Source organism: Budorcas taxicolor, chromosome 2 (assembly GCF_023091745.1).
Source record: "Budorcas taxicolor isolate Tak-1 chromosome 2, Takin1.1, whole genome shotgun sequence".
Lineage (NCBI taxonomy): Eukaryota > Metazoa > Chordata > Mammalia > Artiodactyla > Bovidae > Budorcas > Budorcas taxicolor.
Window position 1 is genome coordinate 163,816,657 of NC_068911.1, and position 20,758 is coordinate 163,837,414.

Genomic DNA, 20,758 nt, shown 5'->3' on the forward strand with positions numbered 1-20,758 from the left:
GCACGTCCACAGAGTGTCCGCAGGGGGTTGTGAAAGTGGCCACCTGTCGCCCTTCCACAGTGACCAGTCAGGACTCTGGCTCTCTCCACAGATGAACCAGCAGGGATGCAGGGGAAGAAACTGGTAGTTACTGGAAGAGAAGCAAATGTCATTTCCCATCAGTGGACCAGACCCTGAGTTCAGCCACCTGCTCCAGCACTTCCCCCACTGCAAGCTCACAGCCTGGAGGAGACTTATGGGGTCACTTACCAAGCAGAATGTACAGTGAGAATTGAGGCGAGGGGCTTCTCTGGAGGCTCAGTGGATAAGAATTGGCCTGCCAATGCAAGAGACACGGGTTCCAGCCCCAGCCTGGGAAGATCCCGCACGCTGTGGAGCAATTGAGCCCATGTACCACAACACTGAACCCATGCTCTTAGAGCCCAGAGGCACAACTACTGAAGCCCCGTGCCCTAAGCCCATGCTCCACAAAAGAAGTCATCACAACGAAGTGTAGCCCCAGCTCTCTGCAAGCAGAGAAAAACCCACACAGCAACGAAGACCCAGCCCAGCCAAAAATAAATAAATAAACTTTAAAATAAGAATTAAGCCACTCCTGGTGGCTCAGATGGTAAAGAATCTGCCCACAATGCAGGAGACCTAGGTTCAATCCCTGGGTCAGGAAGATCCCCTGGAGTAGGAAATGGCAACCCACTCCAGTATTCTTGCTTGAAGAATTCTGTGGACAGAGGAACCTGGTGGACCACAGGCCATGGGGTTGCAAAGAGTCAGACATGATTGAGTGACTAACATTTAAAAAAAAGAATTGAGGTGAGCACCCAACTGAGGTGCAGAAGACTGAGGTCAGGAGCTATGTATTAAGAAATTTGGCCTCCCCGGTGAGAAAGATCTGGCCTGGGTCCATTTGTCCTGGATCTGCGGAGGGAAACTCCAAGCTCTTGGAACCTCCTAAGTAACATGAGATTATCTGTTATTCATGGTGGGACTCTGGACCACAGTATATACTTTATTCTAACAAAGTGACTTATTGTGTGATGTCAGCTAATCCTCCAGGGAAGGAGGTTGGGCTGGTGATAGCATCCAACCAAGGGGCCCCTGATTCATGCCTCCATAGTGAGACTCCCGTCTGAGTGCTGGTCACGGAGGCTTAGTGAGCTTTCCAGGTTGGCAATTCTCTGTGCGTTTTGTCACACGTCATGGCTAGGAGGGGCGATGCCACTCATGTCTCCACAGGGAAAGGAAGGGCAGAGCTCCACACTCGGACATCCCTGGATGCCACCGTTCTACTCCTGGTTCTAATTTGTATCCTTCCCTGTAATAAATGTGGCTGTTGAGTATGGTAGTTTTCAGCGAGTTCTATGAGTCATTCTAGCAAATCATCAGACCTGAGAGTGGTTGTGAGGACCCTGAAATTTGTAGCCTTGAGGACCCTGTAATTTGTAGCCAGCTGATCTAAAGTAAAGGTGGTCCCAGGGCCCCTGAACGTGTAGCTGGTACCTGCAGTAAGGGGTGTCTTGGGGTGGGGGGTTGTTCCCTCAAATAGTACAGTTGGCTGAACTTGATGCAGCTGGTGTGAGAAGTCTCAGGCATATGTGATGGTCTGGAGGGCTCTGCCTTTAACCTTGGACCTTGGCTAACTCCCAGGCAGGACAGTTCCGTTCTTATCTTATCCCAATGGGACCACTGCAAGTCGGCAACATGCTATCTGACCTTCTCCGTGGCCAGGACTCTGCGCCTAGATTCACAATCCTGGTGTCTTAGAGCACTTGCAGTACCTTTTACTTTTTGTCTTCACTTTGCCTGACTGAGTGATGCCTGAAATAGGAGATGAGACTGAAAGACTCGGCGGGGGGGGGTGGGGGGGGTGGGGGGGGTGGGGGGGGTGGGGGGGGTGGGGGGGGTGGGGGGGGACTGCCGGGGGGGCGGGGGTTCCTGAGCCCCTTGAAGTTGCTGGCAGGATCCTATGTGTATGGACCTACTGTATTGCACAGGGAACTCTGCTCAATATTCTGTAATAACCTAAATGGGACAGAATTTGAAAAAGAATAGATGCTTGTGTACATATAATGGAATCACTTTGCTCTACACCTGAAATGAATACATTGTTAGTCAACAATATAAAAAAAAAATCCAATATAAAAAAAATTTTTAAAGACTCTATGTGTATGACTGTGGGTATTTCTGGAGAGGATCCGTGGATTCTCAAAGCAACACTGCAGGTGCCAAGACCGGAAGCTCACCCAGATCCATCTGAGACTTCCCCCAGGCTCATGGACAGCTGTCTAGATGCTAACAAAGCCCCCAGAGCCTCCAGGAAAGAGCTCAGGTCACAGACGAGCCCTTTGAAGACAATAGGTCCTCCTGGGGTGAAGTATTTTCTCAAGTTTTCATCCATTCATTCCTGAGCCACGTGTCATGGGATATGCGTAGTTATGACACTGGGAAGGGTGTGAGAAGCCAGTCTCCTGCAGGGGAAGAGCAAAAGTGGTCCCAACTGGGTGACAGCTCTTCCCCAGGTAGGAGCCTGAGGCGGGCACCGAGGGCTTTAGGGAAAATGTGCAGACCCCCAACCTCACGCTGGGGGGTGGGGACAGGTCATTCAGGGATGGAACGCCACAGACCTGGGGCCCAAAGCAGAGCCACATCCTTACCCAGCAGAGCAGATGTTGAGGTAAAGGTTCTGCCAAAGCTGCGATCTGACAGAGGGTGAGGTCAGATGGGGTCAGCTCAGTCAGCTAGTTACTCTGCAAAGCTCAGTGTTCACAAAATGGGTACAATAAGACCTAAACAGAGAGCGATACCCTGGGTCCACAGAGCTGTGCTTAAGGAAGCATCAACAATTGGAGGTAAATTCGAGTCCAGCCAAGAAGGACCAAGGTCCAGCTTCATGGCCCAAGGATGCCAAAAGCAAGTCCTCATGTTCCCAGCACCTGATGCTGAAGGGCACGGAGGCCTGCACAGGATGGATTACCAGCCCCTTCTTTGTAATGAGCCTGGCCAAGCAGGTCCTCCTCACCTTCCAGGATGGCAGAGAGGGCCTGTGTGCACAGGTGGCCAAAGGATCCTCCAGCTCTGATGAACCAGGGTTTACTGGTTAATTTCACAAAAAGACAAAAGGTGAGTTTGTCCACACAGAAGGAGGTTTAAAATCATAGGGAGAACAATAGATGAGTGAAGACAAATAGTGCCCAGGACTTCTCTGGTGGTCTAGTGATTAGGACTCTGCATTTCCATTGCAAGGGCCAAGGGTTCGATCCCTTGTGAGACTGAGGTCCCACAAGCCTTGCAGGGCAGCCAAAACTAAAATAAAAAAGACAGATGGTGTCTAACCCCTAAGTGACCCCTATAAACTAGACAATATCCTAAATTCTTCTAGCTTTCTCCAAAATTTGGCTACCAATCTTCCAACTCATGTTTCCAACTTCTCTCCCACTTTTGACTTCGCACCATCAAAAACCAAAACGGTGGGACTTCCCTGGTGGTCCAGTGGCTAAGACTCCATACTGCCAATGCAGGGGGCCCAGGTTTGATCCCTGGTCAGGGAACTAGATCCTGCATACCGCAACTGAGTCTGAGAGCAGCCAAATATATAAACATTAAAAAAAAAAAAAAGATCCCACATGCTGCAACTAAAGACCCTGAGTGCCCCAACTAAGACCCAGTGCAGCTAAATAAATTCATACATAAATAAATCAAAGCTGCCCTTTTCCTGAAGCCCTGAAAAGTTAAGTTGAACACCTAACATACTCCGGAGAGAGATCACACAATTGCCCCTCATTAAACCATCCTCATCCTCCTGCCTGAACTCATCAAAGACAGTTCTGACTGCTCTAGATGCTTTGACCCTGACATTTAGAAATCTTCCCTGATGGCAGCGCTCAGGCCTAAGAATCTGGGTTTATCATGTGTTCCAACCATGAACCTTTGTTTTCCTTGGCTGACAGACTGGTTCCCTGAGATCAACTATCTACCAGTGCTGCTTCTGGACCTTGAAACTTTGTACCAGAAGTTTTAAAGGTGGGACCAGAGGGGACAAAATCTGCCGCCTTAAAATGACTCTTGATCATAAGGATGACTTCCAGTTGAAAACAATCAAGGCTCACCCACCACCCAGTTGTATCTTCTGAGACTCCACCAGGGAGGGACCACAGGGCTACACCAGCCAAACTCCCCTCCTTGAGGGCAGCTCCTCAGCACTGGAGGCAAACACTGCTCTTCCAGATGGGGTCACCCAACTATCCTTTGAAGAATAACCACAGGAGAGACTTCCCTGGTGGTCCAGGGGCTAACACTTCGTGCTCCCAATTCGATGGGCCTGGATTCAATCCCTGGTCAGGGAACATAGATCCTACACGCCCAACTAAGAGTTCCTATGCCACAACTGAAGATATTGTGTGCCCCAACTAAAACCCAGTGCAACCAAATACATTTTTTTAAAAGTTCAGTTCAGTTCAGTCGCTCAGTCACGTCCAACTCTTTGTGACCCCATGGACTGCAGCACACCAGGCTTCCCTGTCCATCACCAGCTCCCAGAGCTTGCTCAAACTCATGTCCATCGAGTCAGTAATGCCATCCAGCCATCTCATCCTCTGTCGTCCCCTTCTCCTCCCACCTTCAATCTTTCCCAGCATCAGGGTCTTTTCCAATGAGTCAGTTCTTCGCATCAGGTGGCCAAAGTATTGGAGTCTCAGCTTCAGCTTTAGTCCTTCCAATGAATATTCAGGACTGATTTCCTTTAGGGTTGACTAGTTGATATATGTATGAAACAAGAAAAACCTCAGGCAACCTGCTAGGGAGGGCTAAAGTAGCCCGACTGGGCCTTTTCTGCCTCACTGGCTTCTGCAGAGTCTGTGGGAACCTCCCCACCTCCAGCCCACACCACCTGACTGCCAGGATTGATGTGATCCTTCTCCGTGACCCTCTGTTTAGATGTGTCTTAACCTGGGGGCCACGAATTCAGAGGAGCCATAGACTTGGATGGGAATAAAACTTGCAACTTCACCTTCACTGACTTTTAAGTTTCCTTTGATCGCAATCATAGGCAACAAACCACAGTAATCGTAGCAGTTCTGTGACTGTCACTATCAATCAGGGTTTAAGCAGAGAAACTGTCAGCGGAAGATACAGTTAATGCTTCATCTTTGCAGTAGTTATGTTCTATAAAATCGGTGCACACACTGGATTAGTGAACACGAAAGCATTGCTCCTGGGGAAAATGTCATTAACCAATCAATACATAACCTTGTGTTTCTGTTTAAAGACACATGTACATATGTCTAATTTCACATAAATGTTGATTCATTAACATTGGATTCAGAGCCAACAGCGCCATAACTCAGGCCCGAGTGAAGCTCATCTAACACATTTTCCCCTTAAGGCACACTGCACAGAGCTTAGAACTGTATACACCACTTCAGCACTGTGTGAGGGACCATTTCAAATGGCAAAATCACCGACAAGAAGGACAAAAATGCCAAACCATAGCACTAAATGGATTGTCATAAGGACACTTGCTTACAGTGTGAGAGCTGAACCAAAAAGGCAGAGTCTGGACTTCCCTCACGGTCCAGTGGTTAAGATGCCACACTTCCACTGTGGAGGCTCAGGTTCGATCCCTGGTCAGGGAACTAAAAGCCCATATACCACGTGACATGGCCAAAAAGAAAAAAAGGTAGGGTCCCCCCCCCAAAAAAAAAACAGGTTCACCTTATTCGACTTCACTAGATGCACACTGGATGTCTCACAAATTCTGCCTCTCTGCACGTGTCCTGGAGGAACATGTGAATGATCTTGTATGATCTCGAAAACACCATGTGCATGGATTTGAGCGTTACAAGTAGATTTTAGCAAGTAGTTGAATTTGCAAATACAAAAAAATCAAAAAATAATAATGAGAATCAGCTGTATGTATCAAGAGATGTGTAAGGAACTGGCTTTCAGGCTTGTGGGGGTGGGCATGTCCCAAATCCACAGGGCAGGCTGTTGGGAAGGGACAGGGCTGAAAGTACATGGACAGAATTTCTTTGGGGAATCTAACACTCTGCTCTTAAAGCCTTTCAACTGTTTGAAATTAGTCCCACCCAGAGGATCTAGGATAATCTCCTTGACTTAAAATCAGCTGTCTATGGACTTTCAGCCCATCTACAAACATCTCTGCAACACCCAGGTTATGCTTGACTAAAGAACTGGGGACTGTCGCTTGGCCAGGCTGACATATCAGAAGACCAGCAAGGTCTCTGTAAGATGTCACGTTATAGGAGTAATACTGAAGTACGATACAGAGGATGTATTATCTGGTTTCACTTTTTATTTATTTACTTATTTTTAACTGAAGGATATTTGCTTTACACTGTTGCATTGCTTTTTCCATACATCAGCATGAATCAGTCATAACGGTTTTGCTTTTAGTAATGAACATGACAGAATACAAAAGCCACAGTGTTTCCTGTACTGAAAAATTCTTGTGAATGGAAGAATGGAATCAGCAAAATGGAAAGGGCCCAGCACATCTATCCGTCCTGAAAATCATTAAAAGATGTTGGGGTGGGGGTGGTGGTTATGTAAGGAAAACTCAATTCAAAAAAGCTGGAACTCTTCCAACACTTGGATTTGCTATGTCACAGTAAGCTTTTATTGGAGCATCCTCCAAATTGCTCACCAGGGGCCCAGAGGGAAATCTCCCACGCCTTCGGAGCGACATATTAGACTCCGATGGCACGTGCACAGAAATAATCAGGCAGTTTTGGGGACTGGATCAGAAGGAAACACTGGAAGCAGTTATGTCATGTGATGTGATACGTTCTAGAATAGATGACATGTCTTTCAACATTTTGAAGCAGGTCTTTGAGGAGAGAGCTGCCTCATCAGTCCCAACAGAGGGGTCTTCTTGTTTGCCTCACTGTTGGCATGCTGCCAGTACCAAAGAATCCCTACTTTCTGAATGGCTTTTGCAAACTATAAAGACTGTGGACATTTTGGAAGCAGTAAAAAAGGGTCTTTGCCAAATAGAACTTTGCCTGGGAAGAAAAGCTTCATTCTCTGCCCAGATGGACCTCCTGCAAAGCTGATTTCATTTGGACTTAGTGATGAAACTCTCCATGTCGTCATCTCTCAATGCAAAAAAGTAAAGACTTTTCCAATCTCTCTGAAAGATGTTTTGTCAACATTCATAAAGTCAGCAACTTCTGAAGAATCAGGTCCTTCAATCACTCCATTTGCAGAAAGCTTGTCAGGAAATGGGAACAGAATCCAGAAAATGCTCCTCACTGGCTTTCAAAGGACAAGTGCTTTATTCAAACAAACAGCAGAAGTCTTACTGTCTTCTGAAAGAAAAAGAAAGGCACTTCTGGCAATGTTTTGAACAAAAAAAATTTTATCCTTGAATTGGCTTACTTAGATATATTTAACCATATGAAAGAGACTTCTCTGAGGTCCCAAAGTCATCATCTATGATGCTCCTAAAAATCCACAAACAGACAATATGGAAGGAGAATATAGTGCCAACAACACCTTTGCAAATGATCTGGGCTGGAAAAGTGCTCTCTTAGGATAGAGACCAGACACAAAATATTGATTTCCTTGCATAGAAAAATTTGCCAACACCTAGCAACAGTTCACAACTCTTTCAAAAGTTATTTCAATTGTTGCTGTTGTTTAGTCACTAAGTCTTGTCTAATTCTTGCTGCTCCATGGACTATAGCCTGCCAGGCTCCTCCATCCAGAGGAGATTTCCCAGGCAAGAATACTGGAGTGGGTTGCCATTCCTTCTCCAGAGTATCTTCCTGACCCGGGGATTGAACCTGTGTCTCCTGTATTGCAGTGCTGATTCTCAGCACTGATTCTGGTGCTGAGCAACCAGGGAAGATTTCGATCTTCAGGGCATCAAAATTGAACCATGAATCCACAATCTTTTCTTTCTGAGACAGTTTCTGAATTGTGATCTAGCTTAAGAACTCATTTTTCTTAGAACAAATATGACAAGCAGAGTTTAACTAAAAGAGCCTTGACGAATGCTGGTATTCTTTGAGAAAAACCTATCTTCTTCTCGTAAAGCAAGCCCTGGAAGCTTAGATATTTATCTTTGAAAGTGAAGATTTTCAAGACTTATACCGTTGAACAGGAGAAGGAAATGGCAACCCACTCCAGTATTCTTGCCTAGAGAATCCCATGGACAGAGGAGCCTGGCAGGCTACAGTACATGGTGTTGCAAGAGTCAGACACAACTCAGGGACTAAACCACCACCATACCATTGAAACAGAAAATTGAAATAAATTGGATGTAAAAAATTGTGTGTGTATTGTCTTGTCAAAGCCCACCCTATAATTTTTTTAAGTTCACATATTTACTTTCTAATTGAAGTATAACTGATGTACAATATTACATAAGTTACAGGTATATAATATAGTGATTCACAATTTTTAAAGGTTATACTCCATTTATAGTTAAGATTAAACACTGGCTATATTTCCTGTGTTGTACAATATATCCTTATAGTTATATAATATAGTGCTTTATTTCAAATTAAATAACAACTTTAACACCAATATGTCTTTAAAAACTAAAATTTAACTTTAATTTGCTTGTACATTTTAAAAGTCAATGTATAATTTACATTCAATAAAATGCACAAATCATAATGTGCAGTTTTATGAGTTTTGACAATTGCTCAATCTGTAACCACCACCGCAATCAAGATTTAGACTATTTCCATTACCCAGAAATTCCCTTGAAGTTCTTTCCACTCAATCCCTTCCCAACCCCAGAGGCAACCGCTGTTCCAGTTTGTATGTAAAAATGATTGGTTTTGCTTGTTCATTCTGCCTTCTATCACTGGATATACCATTTTTAAGTCATCCATGTTGTTGAGTATTTAAGTTGTTTGTTCCCTTTTATTGGTGAGGAGCATTCCATTGCATTATACCACAGTTGATTCATCCATTCTCCTCTTGATGGACATTTGAGTGGTTTCCAGTTTTTGGCTATTATGAACAAAGCTGCTGCAAGCATTTGCGAACAAGATTTTTTTTGTGGATATATTGTTTCCTTCTGAGTAAATATTTAGGAGTGGAATTGATGAGGCACCAGATAGGTATATCTTTAACTTCACCTTATTATAAACTTTCAGTGTAGGTATACATTTAACTTTATAACAAACAGTCAAGCGCTTTCCAAAATGGCTATATAGGCACACCTTGGAGATATTGCAGGTTTGGTTCCAGATCGCTGTGATAAAGCAGATATCACAATAAAGTAAGTCATGTGAATTTTTTTGGTTTCCCAGTGCATATAAAAGTTATGATAACCATTATTAGTGAGTTGTAACCTTTATCCTGGTAGAGGGTCTTGCCTCTGTGTTGATGGCTGGTGGTTGTTGCTGACGGTTGGGGTGGTTGTGCAATTTCTTAAAATAAGACAACAATGAAGTGTGCCACATCAATCGACTCTTCCTTTCACGAATGATTTCCCGTAGCATGTGATGCGGTTTGATAACATTTTATCAACATTGGAGTCAGTCCTCCCAGACTGTGCTACTGCTTTATCAACTAAGTTTCTGTCATATTCTAAACCCTTTGTTGTAATTTCAACAATCTCCACAGCATCTTCACCAGGAGTAGTTTCCATCTCAAGAAACCACTTTCTTTGCTCATCCATAAGAAGCAACTCCCCATCTGTTAAAGTGTTATCATGAGACTGCAGCAACTCAGTCACATCTTCAGGCTCCACTTTTTTAAAAATAATTTTATTTGTTTATTTTTATTTTGGGCTGTGCTGGGTCTTTGTTGCTGCCTGGGTTTTCCTCTAGACTTCCCCAATGGCTCAGCAGTAAAAAATCCACCTGCAGTGCAGGAGTTGCAGGAAATGCAGGTTCGATTCTTGGGTTGGGAAGACTCCCCTGGAGGAGGACATGGCAACCCACTCCAGTGTTCTTGCCTGGAGAATCCCATGGACAGAGGAGCTTGGAGGGCTACAGTCCATGGGGTCGAAAAGAGTCAGACACAACTGAAGTGACTTAGCATGCACACACGGGCTTTTCTCAAGCTGTGACAAACAGAGACTACTCTCTAATTGCAGTGTGGGGGCTTCTTATTATCGTGGCTTCTCATTGCAGAACATGGGCTCTAGAGCATGGGTTTCAGTAGCTGTGGCACGAAGGCTTAGTTGCTCCGTGACATGTGGGATCTTCCCAGACCAGGGATTGAACCTGTGTCCCTACACTGACAGGCGGATTCTTAAACACTGGACCACCAGGCAAGTCTGAGGTTCCACTCCTAGTTCTCTTGCTATTTCCACCACATCTGTAGTTACTTCCTCCACTGAAATACTGATATAGCACTATACAGATTTTCAACTGTGAGGAGGGTTGGAACCCCCAGTCCCTGTATTGTTCAAAGGTCAACTATACATTACCCAGATCCATCAGAGGAATCACAATCTATGGCAGCTATAGCATATGAAATGTATTTCTTAAACAATAAAACTCAAAAGTCGAAATTACTCCTCAATCCATATGTTGCAGAATGGATGCTGTGGGACTTCCCTGGTGGTACAATGGATAAGAATCTGACTGCCAATGCAGGGGACATGGGTTTGATCCCTGGTCCGGGAAGATCCCACATGCTTCAGAGCAACTAAACTCGTGCTTCTTAACTGATGAAGCCTGTGCTCCTAGAGCCTGTGCTCCACAACAAGAGAAGCCATTGCAGTGAGAAGCCGTGTGCAACTAGAGAAAGCCCACACGTGGCAGTGAAAACCCAGTGCAATCAAAAATAAGTAAATAATTTTTTCAAAAAAAAATGGCTGCTGCGTTAGCAGGCATGAAAACACAAATTTCATTATACATCTTCATCAGCGCTCTTGGGTGACCAGGTGTATTGTCAGTGAGCAGTAATATTTTGAAAGGAATCTTTTTTTCTGGGCAGTAGTTTTCAGCAGTGGGATTAAAATACTCAGCAAACCATGTTGTAAGGTACTGTCCTATCATCCAGACTTTGTCGTTCCATTTATAAAGCATGGACAGAGTAGATTTAGCATAATTCTGAAGGGCCTCAGGGTTTTGGAAACAGTAAAAGAACTTCAGTTTCATCTTGAAGTCACCAGCTGCTTTAGCCCCTAACAAGAAAGTCTGACTTCTTGGCTCGAGCTCTGAAAGTCCTATATGGCATCTTCTTCCATTATAAAGGTGTTCCCTGACAGTCCAGTGGTTAGGACTGGGCGTTTTCACTGCCAAGGGTGCAGGTTCAATCCCTCATCGGGGAGCTAAGACCCTGCAAACAATAAAAAAGAAAAATAAATATTTTTAAAAATTTGTTTTGTCTACATTGAAAATCCATTGTTTAGTGTGCTGTGCTACATCGCTTCATTTCCTTCTCCAGGGGATCTTCCCAACCCAGGTCTCCTGCACTGGCAGACAGACTTTTTACCACTAGCGCCACCTGGCAAGTCCCAGCAGGGACTGTGTTTAATGTAGCCACCTCCATTCAGGATCCTCGCTGGATCTCCTGGCTAACTTGCTACAGCTTCTACAACAGCACTTGCTGCTTCGCCTTGCAGTTCTTTGTTGTGGAGAGACCGTCATTCCTTAAACCTCATGAACCAGCCTCTGCCAGCTTCACACTGTTCTGCAGCTTCCTCACCTCCCTCAGCCTTCACAGAAGTGAAGAGAGCTGGGGCTTGGATTAGGATTGGGCTTTGGCTGAAGGGAGGGCTTCCCTGGTGGCTCAGATGGTAAAGAATCTGCCTGCAACACAAGAGACTCAGGGTCAATCCCTGGGTTGGGAAGACCCCACTCCAGTATTCTTGCCTGGAGAAATCCATGGACAGAGGGCCCTGGCAGGCCATAGTCCGGGGGTTCGCAAAGTTTACAACTGAACAACTTTCACGTTTTGGCTTAAAGGAATACTGTGGCTCATTTGGTCTTCTCTCCAGACCACTGAGACATTCTCCATGTCAGCAGCAGGCTGCTTCGCTTTCTCATTACTCATGTGTTCATGAGTCACACTTTTAATTTCCTTCTGCATTCACAGCTTGGCTGACTGTTTGGTGCCAGAGGCCTACTTTTCAGCCTGTCTCAGCTTTCCACATGCCTTTCTCACTAAGCTTAATCATTTCTAGTCTTGTATTTAAATTGAGGGACATGTGACTCTTCCTTTCACTTGAGCACTTAGAGGTCGTTGTAGGGTTATCATTAATAATTGGCCTAATTTCAATATTGCATCCCAGGGAACAGGGAGGCCCAAGGAGAGGGAGAGACATAGAAGGACAGTCCACAGGGGAAGCAGCCAGAATACACACACATTAAATTTGCAGTCCTATGTGAATCTGGTTCACTATGCCTCAAAACAATTATAATAGTAACATCAAAGGTCACTGATCACAGGGCCTTGCCTGGAAGTCCAGAGGTTAAGACTCTGGCTTCCACTGCAGCAGACTCAGCTGGGGAGCTGGGATCCCACATATCACTCCTTGCAATGCAGCCAAAAAGTGAAAAGAAAAAATTAAAGCACAATAAAACAAGGTGTACCTAGGGAGCTCCCTGGTCACCTGGTGGTTAAGATTCCAGATTTTCACTGCTGAGGCCTGGGTTCAGTCCCTGGTTGGGGAACTGGGCCAGGTGGCATGGCCCCCAAAAAATAAATAACAAGGGTGCCTATACATTTACATTCTGCCAGTAATATTTGAGAGTTCTAGCTCTATATTCTTGACCACATTTAGCACTGTCAGTAGTTTTAACTATGGCCCCGCTGCTGGGTGTATAGTGGTATCTTATTGCAGTTTTGTATTTTTCTGATGACAACTGATGTTGAGCACCTTTTCATGTGTTTTTTTCCTAACCAGATAGCTTCTTTCTTAAAATATTTTCAAGACACTTGCTTTCTACTGTCCCATCTAACCCTTGTTCTTCTATCTTATTTTAGGTTATTTTTTCACATTTCACCACTTGGAATTACTATTCTATATTCTGTATTGACTCTTCAGCTATCCCTCTTTGTATGATTTTATTTAATGGTTGCTCTGGGGATTACCATCTGAGCCACCAGGAAGGTCCAAGAAAAAGAAATGCAAGAAGACAAAGTGGTTGTCTGAGGAGGCTTTACAAATAGCTGAGAAAAGAAGAGAAGTGAAAGGCAAAGGAGAAAGGGAAAAATACACCCAACTGAATGCAGAGTTCCAGAGAATAGCAAGGAGAAATAAGAAAACCTTCTTAAGTGAATAATGCAAAGAAATAGAGGAAAACAATAGGATGGGAAAGACTAGAGATCTTTTCAAGAATATTAGAGTACCAAGGGAACATTTCAGGCAAAGATGGGCACAGTAAAGGGCAGAAACAGTAAGTATCTAACAGAAGCTGAAGAGATTAAGAAGAGGTGCCAACAACACACAGAACTATACAAAAAATATCTTAATGACCCAGATAATCACAATGGTGTGATCACTCACCTAAAGTCAGACATCCTGGAATGTGAAGTCAAGTGGGCCTTAGGAAGCTTTATCACAAACAAAGCTAGTAGAAGTGATGGAATTCCAGCTGAGCTATTTCAAATCCTAAAAGATAATGCTGTGAAAGTACTGCACTCAGTACGCCAGCAAATTTGGAAAACTCAGCAATGGCCATAGGACTGGAAAGGTTTTTATTCCAATCCCAAAGAAAGGCAGTGCCAAAGAATGTTCAAACTATCACACAATTGCACTCATCTGACAAACTAGCAAAGTAATGCTCAAAATTCTCCAAGCCAGGCTTGGAGAAATAAGAAAGGAGTTCGTGACTGAGAACTTCCAAATGTTCAAGCTGGTTTTAGAAAAGGCAGAGGAACCAGAGATCAAATTGCCAACAACTGTTGGAGCATAGAAAAAGCAAGAGAGTTCAAAAAAAAATCTACTTCTGCTTTATAGACTACACCAAAGCCTTTAACTGTGTGGATCACAAAAAACTGTGGAAAATTCTTCAAGAGGTGGAAATACCAGACCACCTTACCTGTCTCCTGAGAAACCTGTACACAGGCCAAGAAGCAACAGTTAGAATCGGACATGGAACAATGGCCTAGTTCAAGATTGGGAAAGCAGTATGACAAGGCTGTATATTGTCACCCTGCTTGTTTAACTTATATGCAGAGTACCTCATGTAAAATGCCTGGCTGGATAAATCACAAGCTGGAATCAAGATTTCTGGGAGAAATATCAATAAACTCAGATATGCAGATGATACCATTCTAACGGCTGAAAGTGAAGAGGAACTAAAGATTTAACCTCTTGAGGATGACAGAGGAGAGTGAAAAAACTGACTTAAAATTCAACATTCAAAAAACTAAGGTCATGGCATCCAGTCCCAACACTTCATGCAAATAGATGAGGGGTATGTGGAAATAGTGACAGATTTTATTTTCCTGGGCTCCAAAATCACTGAGAATGATGACTGCAGCCACAAAATTAAAATACACTTGCTCTTTGGAAGCTATGACAAACCTAAATGCCATATTAAAAAGCAGAGGCATCACTTGCCCAACAAAGATCTGTATAGTTAAAGCTATGGTTTTCTAGTAGTCATGTATGGATGTGAGAGTTGGACTATAAAGCCATAAAGAAGACCGAGCACCAAAGAACTGATGCATTCAATCTGCGGTTCTGGCGAAGACTTTTGAGAGTCCCTTGGACAGCAAGGAGATCAAGCCAGTCGATCCTAAAGAAAATCAACCCTGAATATTCACTGGAAGGACTGATGCTGAAGCTCCAATACTTTGGCCACCAGATGTGAGGAACTGACTCATTGGAAAAGACCCCAATGCTGGGAAAGATGCAGGTTAGGATGAGGGGGAGTGACAGAGGGTGAGATGGTTGGATGGCATCACTGACTCAATGGACAGGAGTTTGAGCAAGCTCCAGGAGATAGTGAAGGACAGGGAAGCCTAGCGTCCTGCAGTTCAGGGGGTCGCAAAGAGTTGGACACTACTGCGCAACTGAACAATCAGGGTTAAACATACAATACATATTTTTAATTTATCACTGTTTAACCTGATTTAACTTTATACTAGCTTAAGTCTAATACAAGGATCTCAAAACCATACAACTTCACTGACCCACTTCCTTAGTTTGCGCTATTTTTGTCATGTATTTTACTTTTACATATATTATAAACCCCAGCATATATGTGTTAGGTTTTTGCTTTAGACAGTAGTCTTTCAAAGGGTATTATTTAGTATTTCTGGTGCTCTTTATTTCTTCTGGAAGACCCAGCTTTCCATTTGATATCATTCCCCTTTAGCATGAAAACCTTTCTTTAGCGTTTCTCGAAACTCAAGTATACTTACTGATGAGCTCTCTCAGCTTCAGTTGTTTGAAAATAACTTATTTCCCTTTATTTTTGAAAAACACTTTGTAGATACAGAATTCTAGATTGATACTTTTCCTTTAACACTTTAACAATATCATCCATTATCTTGTCATTTTCCCGTGAGGCTTAGCCTTCATTCTTTTGCCTGGCTTTGTTTAAAAGTTTGTTTTGTTTTTCAACAACTCAGTTATGATATGCTGAGGTGTGTGGGACTTTCTTTTTGGCTCGGCAGAAGTTGTTTTTCATCAACTTAGATATTTTTCTGCCATTATTTTTCTAAGAGATTTATTTGGGCCCATTCATTCTTTCCTGTCTTCTCTTGGACTCAATTCCACATATGATAGACAATTTGATATTGCCATTGAGGCTCTGTTTCTTTTTCTCCCAACTTTTTCTCTTAGAGCTTTAGTTTGGATCATGTTGGGGAGGAAAAGTATCTTTTTCCTTTACATGTCTAAGTTCTTGGCCGGAGCCATGTAACAACAGATTAAAAAAAAAATTAAAAAAATTAAAAAAGAGAAAATCAGGCAGATTCTTTACCAGCTGAACCACAAGGTAAGCCAGAAAGAGAAAGACAAATATTGTATTCTAACACATATAGACAGAATCTAGGAGAATGGTACTGAAGAACTTATTTACAGGGAGGGCAGCAATGGAGAAACAGACATAGAGAACAGACTTACGGACATGGGGAGAGGGGAGGAGAGGGTGAGGTGTATGGAAAGAGTAACATGGAAACTTATATCATCATATGTAAAATAGTCAATGGGAATTTGCTGTATGACTCAGGAAACTCAAACAGCGGCTCTATATCAACCTAGAGGGGTGGGGTGGGGAGGCAGATGGGAAGAAGGTTCAAAAGGGAGGGCATATATATATACCTATGGCTGATTCATGTTAAGGTTTGGCAGAAAACAACAAAATTTTGTAAAGCAATTATCCTGCAATAAAAAAAATTTAGCAAAGGAAAAAGAGAGAGAAAAAAGCAGGCCTTCCCTGGTGATCCAATGGTTAAGAAACTGCCTTCTTATGCAGGGAACTTGGGTTCAATCCCTGGTGGGGGGAACTAAGATCCCACATAACACAGAGCAAACCTGTGCACCACCAACAAAGACCTGATGCAGCCAAGTAAATAAAAAGAGAAAAGCAGACAGATTTATTTAATATCCTATTTAGGAGTAGCATGTTTTGAATTCTATACTGCTATTGGTCTATTTTCTAGACCAATCCTTTTGGATCCTTATGGATCCTTTCTCCTGCTACTAAGCCTTTCTAGCTAAATTTTAAACATAGTACTTCACTTCTAGGATTTCCATTCAGTTCTTAGAGTTTCCATTCTCTCCAGAAATTCCTCATTTCTTCATTCAATATTCTTTAACATGTTTACAATGATTAAAGTGCTTGCTTACAAATTTCAACATGAGCTGTTTGCCTTTTTCTCTTGATTGTGGACACTGTCATGGTTCATTGCATGTCAATTAATCTTCTTGCTTACTGGACAATATGAATGACATATTGCAGTCTGGATTGTTATCTTCCCTGGAACAGTTAGATTTTCTTCTAGTATGCAATTACATTCCCAGCAGACTCCCCCAATGATTATGTGGGGGTTTAGTTTTAGGTTTTACTCTTTGTTAGGATGAGTCTACTTTAGTTTTGTATTTTACCCTTAGTCCTAGTGCTTAGTCCTGGAATGTGCTATTTTGTATGTCTAACGTATGACCCTTCTGAGTTTCGAAGAAACACTTGAAGTGTTTATCAAACCCTTCTAACTGGGTAGAATTTGAACTCCAAACTTCCCTCCAGCACCAAGTATCTGCTGGAATCTATAGCCAGCTCTTTCTCACCTTTCCTGCTTTCCCCTGGGAGGAGAGTGAAAAAGCTGACTTAAAACTCAATGTTCAAAAAACAAAGATCACGGTGTCCAGCCCCATCACTTCATGGCAAAAAAATGGGGGAAAAATGGAAACAATGAGAGATTTTATTTTCTTGGGCTCTAAAATCACTGTGGATAGTGACTGCAGCCATGAAATTAAAAGATGCTTGCTCTTTGGAAGAAAAGCTATGACAAACCTAGACAGTGTATTTAAAAGCAGAGACATCACTTTGCCGACAAAGGTTCATCTAGCCAAACCTATGGTTTTTCCAGTAGATGTGTATGGATGTGAGAGTTGGACCATAAAGAAGACTGAGCACTGAAGAACTGATGCTTTTGAACTGTATTGCTAGAGAAGACTCTTGAGAGTCCCTTGGACTGCAAGGAGATCTAACCAGTCAATCCTAAAGGAAATCAACCCTGAAATTTAACTGGAAGAACTGATGCTGAAGTTCCAGGACTTTGGCCACCTGATGAGAGGAACTGACTCACTGGAAAAGACCCTGATGCTGGGAAAGACTGAAGGCAGGAGAGGAAGGGGATGACACAGGATGAGATGGATGGCATCACCGACTCAATGGACATGAGTTTGAGCAAACTCCAGGAGACTGTGAAGGACAGGGAAGCCTGGCATGCTGCAGTCCATGGGGTCACAGAGTCGGACACAGCAGAGCACTGAACAACATGAGAGTCTTGCGCTGCTCATAAATATAGGACTCAATCAAGAATTTGAAGGCAGTTAGTATATCTTATCTTCAGGTAAGTTGCCAGATTCACGTTTGCTCCAACCTGACTTCTCAGTTTACTAAGACTCCCTTTCTGCTTAAAGTCTATGTCCAAAGATTCATGCCAATCCGTGGGGGGTGGGGGGCATACCCTCAAGGAAAAAGCTGGTTAAACATGTATCTCCCCCAGTGTCTTTAGCTTCTTTCAAGATGGTATCTGTTTCAGCTTCTATTGTTTGGTCTTCAACACCTCAGAAGTTGATTTTTACATTTTGTCAAGTTTATAATTACCAACAGGAGGGTTAATCTGTTAAAAGCCACTCCATCATCACCAGAACCAAACTCCCTAACTATATTTTGGGCTTCTCAGGTAGTGCAATGGTAAAGAATCTGCCTGCCAATGCAAGAGATGCAAGAGACACAGGTTCACTCCCTGGGTCAGGAAGATCCCCTGGGGGAGGAAATGGCAACCCACTCCAGCATTCTTGCCTGGAAAATCCCATGGACAGAGGAGTCTGGCGGGGGGGTCACAAAGAGTCAAACACGACTGAGCATGCATGCAACAGGAACTGTATTTTAAATGTAGATACATCTTACCTGGGGCTTTCCTGGTGGCTCAGATGGTAAAGAATCTGCCTGCAATGTGGGAGACCCAGGTTCGAACCCTGGATTGGGGAAATCCCCTGGAAAAGAAAATGGTAACCCACTCCAGTATTCTTGCCTGGAGAATCCCATGGACAGAGTAGCCTGGTAGGCTGTAGTCCATAGGGTGGCACAGAGTTGGATACGACTGAAGCAACTTAGCATGCACACACACCTACCTAATGCATTAGTGAACACGTAATTCTACCACAAATGATGTACATTAGTATTTTGAAAACTTTTTTCAATATAATTATTTCCCTTATAATCCTTTTTTTAAAAATGGGAAACATTATTCTGAAAAGTTTTCAAAGGCTTTACCCAAGAATTTCCAACACAAAAAGGTTAAGAACTTCAAAAATATATGTTAAAAACTCCTGGCATTAGAGACGTCTTCCTGCTGCTGTCATAGGTTTCCTGCAGTTGAGGGAAAGCGTTTCTCCAGGATTCCTTCATTCATTATCTACTGAGTACCTACTATGTGTCACAGACTATCCTAGGGCCATGGGACAGGACAGTAAATAAAATCAAGTACCTCCACTCAGAAGTTGGCAGTTATACAAGTGTTCTTTTCACATTTCCAAGTAGAAGGATCATTAAGTCTTTCTCCTCTAATTACGTGGTTACCTGACATGGAGGAACAGCCACTGGCTCACACATATTAATTGGGTAAAATTCTGAGAGGCTCTACTCCCAGGGATATTTGTTCTTGTCCCTCTTCACACTGGTCTACTGTTAGAACCACCACCCCTTTCCTAAGTAGGAGAAAAAGAAGTTTCAGGCAGAAAGATGCTGCAGGGAAGCCACAACCTAAGGGAAGACCAACCACTGGATTTATAGGCTTTGGTCATGAGAACCCATTAACAAACTCAATGCTGGTGTGGGGACAGCAGCCACCCTGCCGGAGGCAAAGAAGTGGGAAGCAGCAGTGTGGCCCTTCTCAAGTTTGGCAATATAGTTTAGAGGGAACAGCTAGGCAGGGAGGTAGGTTCAAGAGACAAGCTCTTTTTGGATGAGAAAAGCTTTGGCACTTTTTAAGGCTGAGGGGAGACAAAGACTGAGTTACAATGAAGTCATTAGTGGGCCAAGTATGGATAAGTGACAACTCAGAGATAAAGAGCATAGGACAAGCATTCAACAAAATTTAGTTCTTGGGCCCAGTTAGTATCCGCTTTTTTTGTGGGGATTCCACAGCACGTCTGTGCTCTGAGCGGACTTTCCGCAGATTCCTAAGCCCGGAGTTTCTCTAGTGGTTCAGAGGTAAAGAACCCACCTACCAATGCAGCACTTCCTGGACTTCCCTGGTGGCTTAAGACAGCAAAGCATCTGCCTACAGTGCGGGAGACCTGGGTTCGATCCCTGGATTAGGAAGATCCTCTGGAGAAGGAAATGGCAACCCACTCCAGTACTCTTGCCTGGAAAATCCCATGGACAGAGGAGCGTAGTAGGCTACAGTCCATGGGGTCACAAAGAGTCGGACACGACTGAGCGACTTCACTTCACCAACGCGGGAGACACGGGTTCGGTCCCTGGATCAGGAAGATCCCCTGGAGCAGGAAATGGCAACCCACTCCAGTATTCTTATCTGGGAAATCCTGTGGCTATAGGAACCTGGAGGGCTACAGTCCATGGGGTCACAAAGAGTTGGACATGGCTGAGTGACTAAACACCACCACTACTTAAACCGAGCCTGAAGACGGATTGACCTGAATCTAAACTTCAGGCTTCCCTCCTGACTCCTCCCTGTCAGGCGCCCACATCTTCGTGGATGTGCTGCCACCTACTGGAAGAGTGCGGAAAGTGGCGACAGCCATTTGCTGGAGGGAGCTGCTTTTCTAAAATGGCTGCAAAACCCTCTCCAAGAGACCACTGGGAAGGCCTAGGATTAAAGAGGTTTGTTGGACTCCCTAAATGCAACAGGGTAACCCTGCAGCCCTTCATTCCAACGGAAATCACCATAATATTCCTGGTTGGAATAATTAGTAATATATAGGGCTTGACAATCTCCTTCACTTGAGGGGAAGAACAGATAGGATTAAAGAACTGTTTTGCTGCTCATCCTGCCCCACAGCAGGTTAGAGACACTGAGATCACAGCCTGGCACACCATGGGTACAGTATAAGCAGCATTAGCTGCTAGTGGGTTAGCAAGCCAGCAAATGCTAATTCATGTTTCTAGATGGCCAAGTT